Source organism: Patagioenas fasciata, chromosome Z, assembly GCF_037038585.1.
Source record: "Patagioenas fasciata isolate bPatFas1 chromosome Z, bPatFas1.hap1, whole genome shotgun sequence".
NCBI classification, from domain to species: domain Eukaryota; kingdom Metazoa; phylum Chordata; class Aves; order Columbiformes; family Columbidae; genus Patagioenas; species Patagioenas fasciata.
The window spans coordinates 63,347,780-63,364,989 of NC_092560.1; the positions used below are offsets into that span (position 1 = coordinate 63,347,780).

At 41.7% G+C, this 17,210-nt stretch overlaps 1 protein-coding gene across 5 annotated transcripts in view; it reads left to right on the forward strand.

The window, feature by feature from the left end:
* The window catches only part of LOC136115456 (leukemia inhibitory factor receptor), an 84,706-nt gene that overhangs the window by 34,430 nt on the left and 33,066 nt on the right, over positions 1 to 17,210 (forward strand). The window contains exons 1-2 of one of the 5 annotated variants that reach the window (XM_065861578.2): positions 1,462 to 1,595; positions 10,040 to 10,151. The gene's annotated coding sequence lies outside the window, so the exon portion shown is untranslated. Of the gene's footprint in view, positions 1 to 1,445; positions 1,596 to 2,031; positions 2,080 to 10,039; positions 10,152 to 17,210 lie in introns of those variants that run through there. The other 4 variants (XM_065861579.2, XM_071802581.1, XM_065861583.2 and 1 more) reach the window with 4 other exon arrangements.

Sequence of the window (17,210 nt, forward strand, 5' to 3'; positions counted from 1 at the left end):
AGTCCAGACCACAGAATTAGTGATCCAGCAGACATTGCCAGTGGAGCAAGATTTGGGACTGTGAAGAGCTGACTGATGTGCTGGAAAGGTAAATGCTTAAACCTAGTGGATAGAAGACACCTAAAAGAACTCTCTTAAAGTCCGCCTGTCCTTGAAGTTTTAATGTGCATCAGGAGAAAACTTCAGCTTCTGCTTGGAATTCACCGCCAAGGGCTTCTCTCCAAATGCTGTTTAAAAAAAACCCATACAAACCAAAACAAACAGCCTTTTTTTGCCAAGAATAGTATGTGTATAAGGAGATGATCCTTCTTCTTGAGAAGGTGACAGATCAACAGATAGACAACTCTCAGGGTACAAGGCCTGAAGTCAAGCATGCTCTTGAGCCAGAAGATACCTGAACTTACATTCAGATGCATGACCTAACCACAGGTTCATGCATCTCTTGCTGGCCTACTGAAGATTCAATGTTCTTTGCACAAGCAATAACGCTGGAAAGGTGAGGAAATTCTGGAAGGTTTCTTCTCTACAAAATTGCTTGTATTCACTTACTCTAATCAGAGAATGTGCAGGATGGCAGGAGACTCTGGCTTTGGGAACCTGAAATCATCTACCTTGTCAAAATGGTGCACAAGTCTGGCCCAGGACCTTCATACAAGTATTTGCAGTTCTTTATCATCTAGGTTCTGAGAAAAACAATCTACAGTAACTTGGAAAACCACTGTAGCAAAATGTTGGCAGAAAAATGCAAGGAAAACTGAACAGTTACTTTTTCTCCCCATTCTGCTGTGGTTTACTGGGGAACAAAAGAGGAGCCACAGGCTTTCCAACACTTCTGATTTTATGGGCCTCGTGGTATATATTTTTTTAATTGCCGGCCTATTGAGGCTGTGGGATTGTGGGGATTTCGAGTTTAATTTAAAAGAGAGGCTGGCATGTAGTTGTTGTGGCTTCGAAGAAATGTTGGAGGTCAAGTCTCACATTTCAAAAAACAGAGGCAAATACAAAAATAAAATTTACCAAAAATCTTATGGATTTGGAGGGCCAGCCCCACTGCTTCAAACCCTGGAGTGCTGGCAGCACTGGAGGTATTTAAAATACGTTTCTAGGAAGGATATTTGACTCGTGTCACAGAGAGAACCTGAAACGATCAGGTCAGATCCGTGACTTCATCCACCCCCGCAGCACGTTCACAACAGCCCACTAGGGACTCATTGGAACCATCGGTCACTGAAGGATCTGCCACAACTTAGTCCCGATGACACCCCGGCAACACAGCTAAAGGCGGGCGTCAGACTGAAAGGCTGGATGGCTTCGGCCCGGTGAAACCAGGACTACCGGCTGCTGCGGCGCCCCGGGGGCAGGGTCGGGGGTGGTGGCGGCGGGCGGTGCGCGGCGCAGGCTCCTCCCGCAGGCAGCCCGCCAGCCCCTCTCCTCCATCCCTCCCCCCCTCCCTCCCGCCCCGGCTCCATCCCTCCTTCCTGTCGGCGCTGCGCACTGCTGCCGGCCGGAGCTGGGCCGCCCGGGACCGCGCCGCGGGAGCCCCGCACACCCCCCGCGGCATGAGGCTGCCGCAGGGCACGGTCAGGCGGCGGCGGGTGAGTGCCGGGCCCCGGGCCGGGCGGCTTCTCCGAGGGCGGCCCCGCAGTAGGGCTCCGCTCGCACCTGGGAGGGGAGCGGCCGAGGGGGCCGAGATGAGAGATGCCGCCTCTATCCCTCCCTCTGACCGTCCCGGAGAGGTGCCGGCGAGGAGGGGCAAGGGGCGTTGACAGCCCAGCCAGCACCCGGCGGGGCCGCAGGGGGTTTCCAAGCCCCCTGCCTGGCTCCCTGCTTTCCTGTTGCCGCGGGCGCTGCGGCTCGGGACTCGGCTGGGGGGAGAACAGGCGGCGGCTCTGGGGGCGCGGCCGAGGGTCGCAGCCGGTGCGGGCGCGGAGCGCGGCAGCCTCCTCCGGGGTCACGGGGGAGAGACCGGCGGCTCTGCTCTGCCGCTGCCTGGAGCCTGCAGCTTAAATACAGGCTGCGTTTTGTCAACAGCTCATTCTGCTGGCCGGCAGGTTGGTTGGTGCAACGACTGAACAGCGGGTAAATAATATGTATGCCTCTTTTTCTGCCTTTTTTTTTTCTTTGTTTTTTAATAAGTAGCACCCTTCCAAAAAAGGAGAGCTTGGGACGCAAATCTGGAGCCCCTTTTGCGTTTGAGGAGCATCCAGACATGCTGTGAACCTTGCAGCATGCCAGTTGTGCAGGCACACCAGCACAGTGACAGCTTGCCATGTCTGCTTTGAGTGATTGAATTTCTAATGTGTTTAGAGAGTGCGTTTAAAAAAGATCTCTCTAAGCTTCTGAGGTAGTTCTGGAAAGAACGTCATTCCCTTGTTAAAATTTCAGCATGTGTAAGTAAATTTGAACTGGGCATATGGTGCTGGCATTCTGTGTGTTGCTAAGTTGGAACTGGTGATATACGTGGTTGGTTTGTTTTTTAGTTATAATTGGTGGTGCATGACGGCGAACTTTGCTATAAATGGGAGTAAAGCTTTGGATAGATTTTACAATATCTTCTAGTGCCAGGGAGAGTTAGGCTGGGAACTGTTGTTTAGGAATTGTCACTTTGATTCTTTTCCACAAACTTTCACACTTGAAATCTCCATTGAAAAATAGTCAAATTTTCGTATTCCGTAACAAAGCTTGTGGTGTCCTGTCAAATTCCCTTAAGTGAAGCATGGGCATTCGGTAGCTTTCTGCTGTATTTGAAACCCAGCTTGTGACCTTAGTAAGGCAGCCGGACTTACCCTTGACATCTCACCTGGAAGTTCATTCTGCCTTTTTTTTTTTTCCCTCATTATAAAAGAATTCTTTAAATTCTTCTTAAGCCCTTGGTTTGACTCCACAGCATGAATCCAAATTGTTAATCAGACTTAGCAGTTGTGGGGAAGATTAAGGTCCATGCTATGCCATGTTTCCTCTCAAATCAAAATGTGTCAGTGCTGGCTGAGACAGTAGATCCATCACCACACATGTGATTTTTATATAAAGCTTTGCACATCCTGTAAGGAAGAATGCATGAATGCCTTGATCTGCAGAAAATCTGTCCTTGTGCTTAACTTCTTTGCCATTGTATGATGTGTGGTTTTGGTGATAAAGGTAAGCTTTGATTTCTGTACGATTTTGGTAATAAAGGTAAACATGCATAGAGGTCTCATGGATCAGTCCCTAGTGTGAATCAAGATCAGAAAAAAGATGTGTTTGATCAGGGGAAGGATTAGGATGTAGAAGAGACAGAAGCAAATGCTGGGAGTGTATCCACAGGATAAGTAGTGCCATATCTGCAGTTGGCTGTTATTGCTCAGCATCAGTTGCCTGCCATTAGCTGGATGGGGAACTGCAGGTCACCTCTGAGAGGTGTGCTGAGGCTACTAGGAAAAGACAGTGCAATGTCAGTAGGCTGCAAAGCTATACAACTAAACTGCAAAATGTTGCGGAAGTCCACAACTGGAAAGCCTAAAAATCACTAATTTGGCGCTGGTTTGGAGTATAGCTTTTAGGCAGTCAGTATATCACCTGATTTTGTTTGATTTTGCTTTCTGTTTACTTAGTCTTCCCATCATTTCATCTTATCACTATTTCACCAATTCAAACTTTTATCAGTGTTATTAAGTGATAACAGTTTCCATTGTGCACTCTCCAAAGATATCGCTTTAGTCACTTAGAACAACCAGTGGCAAGCACTATCTATGAGTTAGATTGTGCAAAATCCTTTTACAGGTCTGCTGAGGAAAGGGACAGGTTTACCCTTTAGACGAGGGCATTCTTGCAAACTTGCTGAAAATGGGAAGAGCCATATGAGTGGAAATGCTTTCCAAGAAAGAAAGAGAAACGTATATTCACAGGTGTCAAATGTGCTGCTCCTACTTTAGCGGGTCATTCATGGAGCTTTAATTTTCAAGTGCTTGGTGAGTATGATCTACGGCTGTAAGGTCACATCTGTTTCAACATCATGCAGCTCAGGGCTTTAGTAAATATTAAGAAAAAAACAAAATTCTGAATTTATTGAACTGCATAGATAATGCTAGAACAAATGCTTTAAATCTATTAGAAACGACTCTTTAAGAGCTTGAATATTAGACTGTTTAATCCAGTGGGTGACTGACAGCAAGGTTTGTGCCTTTGGAGAAGATGTATTTAAACTGGCTATGTTGGTAAATATTCCACATGGAAGGTGAAATTGTGTCTCAGAAAGTGTCTGGTAGTCTTAAACAATATAGATATTTATAAATACTGAGTCTGTCTTGCAGAGTGCAGTGCATCACAAGACTGATGCAGATGTATTATGTTTTTCTGCAAATGACTCAACAGATGATGTGACCAGGTAGATGAGATTCTTTTCCACTTCTGCTATATGCTAATGCTCAGAGGAATGCAAAGAACCCTAAATTCAGCAGTTCCTGTTGATACGTTGGTTGGATAAAAGCAAAAATTGTCTGATACAATTTTAAATGATGGTTGCTGTTGTCTTGTAATGAGCTTATTAAGCTGTTGAAAGTCAGCTTTTGGATAATGGAAGGGAAAACAGAAGAAATCGTGAAACTTCTTGGAGTTAGTTTTGCTCCATATTCAATAACACACATTGATCTAGGACACAGTTAAAATAGAAACACCAGGACCTTCGATTCAGACCGATGCTGAAATACAGAGGTAATTCAAGTGAAGGGATGTTAATTAGCAGTACAAGGAAAAGTCTGATGAGGGGAGGTTAAAGTTAGATGGAAGAGCTGAGAATTTGAACCAAATACTGGTGGCTTGCTGAGAGGGGGTACTGTTGCGCTGAATCAGACATCGAGTAGCATGCAGGGAGACGTGGAGAAAGAGGTGTGAAAGACAGTTTTACTCCTGTTCCCATAATTCACTAGAATTAGTTGAAATGATTTCATATTTTGCTGAGTCTTTTCCTCTGAGATTTAGTAATGAATCCTTTTTGACTGTTAGGCATCAAATTTCTGTCTAAAAATAGGAGAAATAAATTACTTCTAGATAAGGCTTGAGAGGTGATTGTACTCTATGTCCCAAGGCTGGTTGATGTATTTCATTCCATAAACATTTTAATGTAAAAGATATGAACAAACCTTGGGAGCAGGACCTAAAGCGTGTGGTCCCTCAATTCCAGTGAGTGCCCTCTCACAGAAACACGGAGTCTTGTGCCGATTCAGTGATTACTTAAACCTCAGAGAGAAATGCCATCTACAGAAAGGCTGGAGAAGTCTCCGTCCTAACTTGTCTGTTACTTCGGGTAGCCTCTGGCGTGGTCAGAGGCGTTTCCCACACCCTACCAAGTGCTACAGTGGCTGCCTTAGGAAAGGGAGCACCACTGCTGCTTTCTTTTTCTGTGTCTTTAAACAAAAGTGATTGCTGCTGCTTTTCCCGGAGAGCCTGATTCTGTGGTTCTGCACACATTTTATCAGCAGACATAGGGTAGGGAAACAATTGCTTTGTGAATCTTGAGTGTCTAAGCATCAGACAGGTGTTGTTGCCTTGTCAAAGGTGAGACTGTGTATTATGCGTGCTGATGCCTACAAAATTTATCATTACCGGTCCTTTTTTTTTCTTCTTTTTTTTTTTTTTTCCCGCCCCCCCCCCCCCTTCTTTTTTTCCTACTAATACTTAGTTGCAGCTAAATGGGATTTTGAAACATTTGGTTTAGGTTTAGGCATCAAAAGTTTGTTTTTTGTGGATACTTAAATGCCTCCAGGGATCTCTTCCAGAATCTTACAGATCTCTTCCAGAGTCATTAGCATGACAATGATGGGGGCCACATAAATTCCTAGATGGCCAGAGGCGTTTTCTTACCTGCCTTTTGCGGGGTGGAGGGGCAGCTAGGATATCGATCACCAGCAAACAGCAGAGGTTCCTGTGTTCTTTGCCTGCCTTACTTCAGTGACTTGTAAACTAGCAGATATTAATTAGAATGAATGATATCTGGAGGTTCTGACCCTGAGAAGAATTCCCAGGGACTGTTTTTCATATGCACCAACAGATTTTTGCTGATCATCACTGTCACTCTTCCCTGGAAAGTTTGCAGTCCCTGAATTTGTGAGAGCCCCCCTGCTGTGTGTCTGTAAAGTCCTTGCACTTCCTGCAAGCGCCAGGGGCTCTCAGCAGGGACTTTTGCTACTTTACTGCTCTCTGCCTTTCCGTGCTGCAGCCTCTTGGAATCACCCCTCGTAGTGGGTTTCACTGCAAAGAGAAAGTGCCTAGACTAAAAATAACTCCTAACCCATCGGTATGAATGTTGGTCAGGGTGTATGGTTTTGAAGGGCATGTGTCTCCCGACCTTTCCATGCACGGTCTGGAGCTGGCATTGGAGTGAGGTCAAAGACTGTTGCTACAACAGAAGCAACTTTCCCTTATCCCACAGGCAGGGAACTGCTGAGTTGTCAGCTGTTGAGTCCAAATTATGCCTTTTACCTCAGGGAGCACAAGTTATAAAAGCACGTGCCATGGAGACAAGGACAGCACTCCAGCAATTCCCTGCTCCTTGTGCCTCACTTCCTACCCTGCCAAAATTAAGACACACAGCACAGCCTGCAGCAGAGAATGGGCAGCCTGTGTTACCAGCTTGGTGTTAGTGGAGTATTTGGGAGCATGACATCTTCCCCCCTTTCTTGGGCTGGGTGTTGTCAGGGAGTAGTGTCTCCTTTCTCACCTGTAAACCCAGCGATTTAGAGCCAGCTCCTGCAAAACTAAGAAGCACAGCCTTTCAGCCAGACTTGGTTTCCTGAAATTTCCTGAAGTCCTAAGTAGCTAAAGTAGCGCTTTCTTTGGCTTGCTTTTATGCTGCAGCATTTTCCTCACCAGCCAAAGAGTTTCACTGATATAGTAACATCGATGAGAGAATTATTGTGAGTTTTTGACTTTTGTGGGGGGATGTTTCTATATTGATGAACAATGTTATACCAGTGTTCTTTACCGGTATAGTTTACTGCATTTTAATCATCAGTCAAAAGCACTTTCTTTTGGAACATACATATATTCCTAAAATAGAGGTATATGTTTTTGCTTGCTGCATACCTATAGCTGCACTGGTAATAGTGTTGTAATATTGACTGAACTTTCACAGCTTTATATCAAAGTAGCCTGGTAATTTGTAGTGCATGATCATGACATTTAAATAAAGCAATGTATTTGTATGATTTCTTTAGGTGATAGACACTGTCTGAAAAGTATGCTGGAATGCTTCTTATGCTTGCATAATTTTGTCATTATTGCACAAGCTGCTTGAAGGTATAATAAAATTACAAGTAATGGGTGGCTCAAGATGATTTACACTCTCAGTCTGGCTCAGAAATGGTCCATGTTTTCCTTCTGGTCCTCAACCATCCATCTAAGCTAGTTTTGCTCCTTGAATAAGTCAATTAGTTCCCTCCAAGAGGAAATGTAGGCTTGTTGACTAGTGAGCATGGTTAAATGGTTGTTTTGGATGGTGTGGGTATGGCCTATGGCAAACTTGGCTAGCATGGTGAGCTGGCTTTGTGCCCTCAAATGCCCCCTGCATTATACCCTTGGGCATACCATACATTTCAGCCCAAAGCTTTAAAAACTATGTTCTCTTCATTTCAAGTACTGTGAACATAGAAGCACAGAAAAAGCTGTTTTGGAGCCAGATGGTGACATGGGCCACTTGCTGCAAAGTGGTCGAATCCAGACTTGGGCATGTAGGTCCCAAACAGGGTGAAGTTCAGCCCATCTGCAGCATTTAGGTTGGGATGAAGATATCTCCACATTGCAGTCCACCAGGGTGGTTTGAGCATCTCTGCTTTCTGTAACTTTACAACCTGCATTTCTAATTACTGTCATGTTTGAGAGTTCACAGCACATCCCATTATATCTTGGAGACCCCAGAGGAGAAGGCGATTTGCACAAGTGGGAGATGAGACACAGCTCTGCCCAGCGTGGGGCTGTCTGGTGGTATCTGCCTTAGCCTGGCAGCCCTTCTCTGTTCCAAACAAGACTTACTTGGTCCCCCAGAAGCTCTTGTGCCAAGACAGCCATGCTCCTCGTCATGTGATGTAACCCTGTTTCTATAGCTGACCATGGATTTGCCCTTATCGAACTAGGTGATCTAATGGCCTCTCTTAACTATAAAATCAGTGAGGACAGAGCTTCAAAGTATCTTTCTCAAATAATTGATCTTAATATTACTGCAGGGCAAAAATGCCGCTTAAATCAAATGAACTTCAGAAGAAAATTATAGTGGTCAGTATTATAGGTGGGGCTTCTGCAGACTCTGAAGCTCAAAGGTCAATTTAAGTTATAAGTATTCCAACTACAGCTAATTTTTACAATATTTCGTTATTTGGATCAAGTTCAGCACTTGTGGCAAAAGAGATGTTTGACCTCTGAGGTTTTACAGCTCACTCTGAAGCTAAAACCAAGACGATAAGCTTTTAATCTTTAATCCTAGGCAGAGAGAGGGGGAGAGAGGAAAAACAAAAACAAAACAAAAAAAGCCCAAAACAAAAACAAACAAACAAGCTGAAAACAACCCCCCAAATGTGATGTATTTCTGTCATAGACGTCAGTGTTGTCTTATGTGCGACAAGCACTAAAGTACTGTGTGTATGAGGTGAACATAAATGTCGAACTCTTCTGCTTTTGCTACATTTTCTGCTGTTCTGAGGATAATAATATCTGTTCCCTAGAGTCCACCTGTTCCTCTTCCTTTTCCCTTCCTTCCCCATGGTCCATACTCTTCCAAAGGTCATGGCTATGAGAAATCTTTAGTGCACAGGTCTCCAGGCACATAACTCATAATTCATCTGCTCGAACAGCATTGTCATGATTCCCAATATAGAAAAGCATCTCCTCCAAATTAAATGCAATTTGTCTGTTTCTTTTTCAAAATGTTAGGAAATTTTTGAAAGAAGATATTTTTGACCAAATGTTGCCTCATGTTTCAAATGACTGGATCAGTCTGGATGTAAATCCAGCAAGACAAATGGCCCTTCTTTTAAAACCTACCTCAAAATCTGTAGTTTATCCCATGTATATTGTCTTCTTTCACCATTAAAATGTGTATTAATGTGAGATCTGTGCAAGACTTTTGTCAATCTAGACTGACATTGGTGTAATGTGAACCCAGGACTTTAATCTAGGTAGACTTGTATTGAGCCCACATTTAGAACTTTTTTAGGAATGCATCCAGTCTTATTTTTTACTTCGATCTGTTCACCCCATTCTTGAAGAGCTTTACCAGTACTTAATTAGTTTTTCTTTTCACAATATGCACTTTTCAGTGGAGGTCTACTAAATGGTATTGACTCGTGTATCTCGTATATTTTGCGTTATATTCAAATCCTTTTTCTGTGTAGGTAATTGAGAACTGTGATCAAGTAACCTTATTGAACTAAATGGTTGCATTGTTTTAGGCTTTGCATCAAAAGATGATCTCTCAGACTCAAACTGCTCTAAGTAATCGCTTAGTTCTGTGTATAAATCGACTTTGTACTGGATTAAACCATTTCCACTGCTAATGAATAGCTAGATTTCTCTTGTACTGTTTGATCAATAGCTTTTGTGAGGTAGCCTTACCCGTGCAGAATAAGTTGTGAGGACTCTTATTTTCAGTGTCTTTCATGTATTTATTTACTTGAACTGTGGGAACTGAAACTTTGAATATTTCCAGTTGCTTTCCCATATTTCAACTAATGAGTGGTGCAGCTGGCATTAGTATGAGAAGAATGTATCATTGAAAACATTAGATTCTTGTATATTATCCTTTTGCCCTGCTGTATGCATGCTTGCTAATCAGTAGGTAACCCTGGGCTGGAGTTGGGACAGTGATTGCTGCAGAGAAATTGCAGCAAGCACTCAACATTACAACAGCTGCCTGTAGAATTATGCCATTAATAGGTTTTCAGAAAAATAGCCTTGATTTTCTTCTCTATATACTTAAACAAGGAAAGTATGTTTTTAATTTCACATGTTTTCTGAGCAATCCTCCAGTGTAGCATTCTTCCTGATGGATTATATATGAATCTTTTAACTTCAGGTACCTAATGTGATTGCCCAGTTCTGCATTTGGCTCTACCATACTGAAGGCTAAGGAGCGAGCCTGACACAGGCTCCTGGAGCTGGGGTTCTGCCAACCCAACAGTGCAAATGTGAGTTTATGCATACCTTTATTCATAAAATAGGATTAGTCATATTTAGGTGTTTGCAAATTTAAGAGCAGTATGTGTATATATGTGGTTACTGAGGCTTATTATCTTTCATAAATCAACAGTCACGAGCAGCACTCCACAGCTTTGGAATACCTTCTTGTCAGAAGGCACAGGTGATCTTATGAAGTATTGAGGGGCATCTTTCATGGGACTTGAGATACAAGATGAACAAGATGCTGCAACCTAAACTCAGATATTTGATTAACTGATCACTTTAATAAGAATTTAACAGGTATTGATGATAATCACCTTCAGTTGATCTTTTTAAGTATGTGCATTTGTTTTTACCATCTTTAATTATACTTAATAGGTTTTGGTTTGGTTTTTATTTTCTTATTTTGAAAAAAATAGACTTGTCACTTGCATTCTTAATATGTGTATCTTCCTTGGATTTTTTTCATGTCTTCTTTTACAGCTTAAAAAGACTTTCTGCAGATAGTATTCTAAAGTCAAATATTTATGTCCCTGAGGCATATGCATTAGCATCTAAATATGTTCTGCAAATATGATCCTTGTACAGATCCAGTGTATAGCTCTTTAATATGGAAAACTGGGAAAAGCAGAGTATTCTCCAAAGATGTTTGAGGTGGTGTTATTTTTAAATGCTATGTTCTAGTGACTTGCCTTGTGGTGAGATAGGTTGACACAAGCTTTTGTAGATGAGGATTTCACACACATACGCACACACATACACATACAAAAGATGTTTACATTAGAGGTTTTGCAGATCTCTGGATTTAGACAGGTAAACTTATAAGAACATGCTTGACCTTGTGAGTCATGCACTGTGTATCTGGATGGACCTGATTAGATGCATAAAGAACAGAAATTTTCCTAAGGAATATATTACTGGAAAAGATGCAAAACGAACTGAAGCAGAACATGCTACTCATATAAGTACACTGAAAGCTCAGCTGTCCAATTAACTCTCTTATCTCTGCAGTTAGGTTTCCCCTCACCATGGCCTTCTCCCGGCCTGCCTGGGCACCTCAATCTGCAGCTACCAGAGAGACCACTGAGAATTGTCACACGTCTCTTGTTCACACAGTCGAACTTGCTCAGCACTTTGGAAACAATAGCTGCTTCATTGCTGAGTCGTGAAACAAAAAGTTAAACATATCAGCAGCAATGCATGAAAAATATGATGAACAGCCTTCTGTGGGAAGAGATTTTTCCATGCCAGTGTGTAGCTATACAGGATTTATTGGTGGTAGAAACTAGTAAGAAATCCTTCTTTTGTACATCATCTGCCAGAGCAATACTGTGAGAAGTGAACCGTGAGATTTACTAATAATAGCAGGAAGGAAGAGCCCTGTTAAACAGAGATAGCAAAGTTGGAATGACTTGTGTGTGTAAATTCCAAGGTTATTTTTCCCCGTCCACAGCCTTTTTTGTAGTCACCCTTGAGAAGAGAAAGCGAAAAAATAAAAGGGACCTTCAGGAGAAGGATCTTGCTTTCAAGAGAGCATTGAGGAGAAGAGGCAGATGCAAGTTACAAATGATGTAGTGTTGGTCATGTGAAAATGATGCAAAGATGTGAGATGAAGTGCAGTTGTGGCTTTGAAAATTTCTGTGTTGTGTTCTTATTCTAAGTGTGAATCATGTCAGGAGAGACTTATAGAACTGACTCACTGTATGTCCTATTAGTAGCAGTCTGAATTTTCAATGAGCTGCTTTCAGTTTTAAATGAGGTGAGGCATTGTTAGCCATACAGGCACTGCTGTCTCAGCACTTGCTGATGGATTATTTACAGGGAGTCAATTCACTGCTTTTGCTAAGTTCTAAAAGGAATGACAGAAAAGCATTGCTTTATTTCACGGCAATAAAAATGATGCATATGGGTACTAGCCATCTTACATATTTTAAAATGTTCAGCTCTTCATTGCTTTTCTCCTTTTTCTGAGAATTTTAATGGCACAAAGTATGGTCAAGTGTTTTATCCCCCTGCAAAGTACTTCATAGCAGTATTTTCCATTCTGAGACCCTCCATTAAACAGTTGAAGAGCTGCTAGCTTATTTACATCATGCAAAATCAAGAAATATTCTAAGATCCAACCAACAGACAAGATGGAAACTTCTCATTTTAACTATTATGAGCAAATTCAGGATTTTTTTAGTATCTTTTTCACTCTCATGGGCTGAGATCTCAGTCTGTTTGAACCAGATTTGAAGTCATTTAGCAGAACCTGAAAACAAAATTTTAACTTTTCTATATAATTTGTTTTATAACAATGTTCTTCCTAAACTGAGTATTCAGCCCCAGCTATTTGAAATTGAAAAGCAGGTGTTAATTTGATTGTAAGACAACTACATCTTGTGCCTTTGGCAGTGCAGTCAGTGATTTCAGTTAGGGCAGTGCAGTTAAGGAAGTGCTACCTGCTCATAATGCTGGGGATAACATGGAGGAGTACACTAGAACTAGGCTGTTGAGGCTGTCTCTATTTTGGGGGTGTGAAAGTCTATGAGAGGGGTGGAAAGGATAACATGAATGAATCAGTTCATGTTGGGCCACTGAGTTGCTAGCTCTGCTGCTATGAGAAAGGATCCACAACTGTACCATAAGTCCCTTGCAGGGACCTGGAGGCCTTTGTGAAAGGAGCAGAGTGGACAAAGGGGAGCAGTATTAGCTTCAAACAGCTGGATTAGGTCTGCCTGTATGTCTTTTGGGTCCATGGCTCCCATGAAGTCTGTGATCAGCAAGAGAATGAGATGGTGCCAATACCATGAGCAGGTATGCATGTGGGAGAGTGAGTCTCAGTTTCCAGTAGCTGTGCCCGTGTACATGCATGCACAAGTGCAAGAGTTAATATTTATTCTTCATATCCTGGCAATGGTCTCTCTTGGGTCCACGAAAGTTAATTAGGAAAGAGACTAGCTCTGATGCATATCAGCTGTAGAAGACAATATTTCTGTTTCTTAGGATTAATTCCTATGCTTTGCCTCCTTAAAAGGAGGATATGCATGTATGTGCATACATGAAAGGCTGGAGGGGAATAATGTACAATAAAAATTGTACTAAAACAATATGTGAAAGAAATAAATGCCAACTGCTATGTAATTGTGCATGGACAGACTTGTTCTGATAATTTCATACTATATTGTAGACCTTCCTTCTTTGGAGAAGTTGGAAAGGGATGGCAACACATGAGCATTCTCTTGGGAATGGAGCAGAGAAAAAAGCATTTGCTCATCGCAGTGGAAGTGTAGCCTATTCATGATAACATGCCGCAGTATGTCTTCATGTGACATGTCTGGTTCTTACTAAGAGTGGAAATACAGCTTTTAAAGGCTCAAGAAAGATTAATGCAATAATAGTTTATCAGAAAATATAGATCTGTAGTTTCAGGAACTGCCCATTCCCTCGATTACTAAAAAATCAATTTATTTCTCGTAAGTGACTTTCATTCCTTACATTCACTCTAAAAGGAAATTGCATAACTGTTGCTAGTTATTCTCAATATATTATTTAATGTGAAAGCCACATTTCAGTATTTGATCTATTTATATGTTGTTTGTACACATGAAGACAGACTTTCTTTGGACTTGGTTCATTGTACCTTAAAAATAATTTGAATACCACAGGTTTTATTGTAAACAATGAAGGATTCCAACCCTCAGGTCATTGCCGGTTGTTTAAAAAAGCACACTTGGAATTGCTTCAGTGATTATCAGTGTTCTCTTATAAAACTAAATAGGCTTTTCCTGTGATGGAAAGAAGATTAAAGGTCACATAGTTCAAAATAAGTTTTTGGACATTGCCAGATTAAGGAAAATAAACTCTTTCATTAATAAGGTCAACTTCTTTAATGTTTATTAGTTTGTAAGGACATATGAGCAGAAGAGAACTGGCAGGGACAGAATTATGTAGATAATATTACTTTTCTGAGGAAGAACGATTTCTTTCTGCAGCCCTTTTGGTAAAGTCTGAGTGATGTAGTCAAGCCTTTGAACCTCACGTTGAGGTTCACACAGTTGACAATGTGGGCAAATGATGTTTTCCTCTGAAGATATGCTTCCTTGGGAACTACACAGAGACTGACAGTACCCCCTAAAAATGAAATGTACTTTGGAATATTTGGTTTGTGTTTTATTTCAGTTATGCGTCAGTAACATTCAGCAAGCACTGAAGAAGTGGGAGACCTCTTTGTAATTTCATTTGATTCTAGGTTTATGGACTGCAAAAAATGTGGTTATGTTTGTTTCTATGATTTGTACCTGTATTAAGTATTGAAAAGGCATAGTGTTTAGCCGCAGAATTCATGATGCAGTGTTTTTTATAAATGCAAAGTAGTTGGAGTCGTGTGTCTTTGCTCAGTGTACTTGTTCCATACTACACTGTGAAGTGCTAGAGTTCAAGGAAGTGTGTCAACCATGAGGTCACCAAATTCAAGCATATCAGGAAATGTGGGTAGTTGTATCAGATTTACGCAAGTACATAAGTTTAATCCTTTGTCTTACGCAGTATTAATTTGCCAGTTGTAGTAAGTATCAAGAAAATTTTTGAATGGGTTAAAATACTAGTGTGTAAATGGCTCTGAGCCGTTTCCTTCCCCTGCACAGCACAATAGCCTAAACTTCTCTTTTGGCTGGTAGTGTCCCTTAACCTTCACCCCTTTGCTTTTTCCTTTGTTCAGATGATTAGGTGTTTTCCATCTGTACCTCTACGGGAGAAGATTCTGTGCTTGTTAATTTGCCCTGACTTCCTAAGGATGTCGGTTTTATCTGATAACACTTTGTCTGTCCTCTTACCCCCAGAATAACCTTTGAACATGCTGCCCAGGTTTAGTTCACTCAGAATGAGGAGGCGGCATCCAACATACTGTGTCCTTTCAAGCTGGATGAAACTCTGCAGCTGGATAGAGAGACCCCACTGAGGAAATAGCTGCACAGTGAAGTCAACCTTTACTCAACTGCAATCCAGGCCTCTCTAGCGTGCCTTCTCTGATGTCTAATAAGGCTTAGGGAGTAATCTGTAATAGCATTTGCCTAATATGTAACAATAATAAATTGTGAACAGGCTTGCAGATATTCCAAAACATATTTAATCTGGTTTTGGTAGTAGTAGGATTCACTATGTTTCTCAGAATAGTTTGTTTTCTCTTGTTACCATCTGGACAGCAGTACTATGTTCCTAGTAGTGATGGATGTGCTTGTATCTAACCACATGCTTGGTGGCTAATTGATATGGGCAAGGACTTCCAGACTCGGGAGTTAGACACTCAATTTTCTTTTGTCAGTGTCTTTGTTCTTCCAAAAATCTCACGCTAGGAACATCAGATGCAATGACCATGTTGTACCCTGAGCAATGTGTGGCAAATGACTCCAGTAGGACTAACAATTTCCAAATTTGCGTATGATTTAAATGGAAACAGGCAGAATTCAGTGAAAACAAAAGGCAAAGTGTGCAAAATGCATATTTAGCTTGGAAAAACAAACAAACTAACTAACAACAAAAGTAATCTGATAAGTTCAATTTTAATTGTGGTAAAAATTAATCATCAATTCCTACAGCATCTCTGCTTCATTCTGCCCTTTCAGTCCACTGCTCTGCCTGACTGCTCTGCCTCTTCAGTATCACTGTGCCTCTTTTTTATCTCCAGCCCAGCTGTCCCAGCAGGGATATTCTTCCCAATTCTCTCTATAAACCACCTGACTTGTTCTTGTTTGATGGGTTGTTTTTTTGTTTGACATGAGTAACCTGAAGGAATCTTCCATTGTGCTTTCCAAATCCTTCTCAAAAATGATTCCGTTGCTATGATTAAACTAATTGACATCTACTTCTTCTCTATGAGGGGATACCTAGGGGTCTCAGTTTCTTTCTGTGTGTGTATGTGTATTGTGCTCTCTAACAGGGACAGAATGCTTTCGTAATATCACCCTTGAATGACTTCAAACCTTTCTGATCCCTGTCCTGTCTGTAGTCTTCATCCATCACCCTCCCGAAGTCAAGAAATCCCATGCAAAGAGATTTCTCTGATCTCTTTGCCAGGTGAGGGTGCTTCTCACGCTCATCTCTACCTGGAAGTATCCACCAGCTTTCTCAGTCTGCAGCTTGATTATTTACATTTCCATAATGTTTAACAGTCCTGGGATTAGAAGAAAGGAAGAAATGGAAATACTGGAAACCAGTTGCAGCTGCATATTGGCCTTAGACTCTGAGCCAGGTGAAATATTTACTCCAGCTAGGGTGCACCTTTACTGTCGTTGGTAACACTTCTGGCGAAAATGGTTGCCTTTGTAAATGGCGCTTGTGACCAGGAACTTTGAAACTGAATTTGTGAAAGTGTCGATCCTTGTGCTGAGCTTGTGTGTTGTGTCCTGACATCTCACTTCACCTTGCAGAGGAGAAGCAGGCTGAGGTGGCTGCCAGGTAACTGTGGTGGCTTCCCAGCATCTCAGGTGCTGCTGTTTGGCAGCTAGAGGAAGCAGTGAGGAGGGAATGTTTCTCCTGGTGCTGAACAGGAAAAAAATAAAACAAAACAAAATTTGTCTCGAAGGACTGAAATTTTGGCCTTGTGCACCCCTGCACATTCACTATATGATGTCTTGACACCTTGTATTTGTTTCCTTTTCCTCCGCGGCAGATTAGGAGAGTGCAGATAGGCAACTTGAATTATTTTATCAGCTTCCGGAAAGAGAAATAGCAGATTCTTAAATTAATTCCTCAGAACCGGGGAAAGCCAGATTCCCAAATGGGATTCAGCCTTCATTTATAAACGAGTTTTAGTGATTCATGTCCTGTGAATCTTTTATAACGTGGAATGTTGCCATGTTATAAAACAGAGAGGGAAAGCCTGAATTTAGGTTACCAAAGAGAGATTTTTGTCTCAACTTTGGAAATTTTTTTGAGGAGGTGGAAGAATGTACTGTATTGAAAAATGGCCAAACCCCCTCAAATGAATCTTATTAATTCTACTTTCATTTCTTTTTATTACTCAGTTAGCTTTAAAGTCAAAGACTGAAGGCTATGGGATCAGCAAAGCTGTTCGAAAGAAAGCC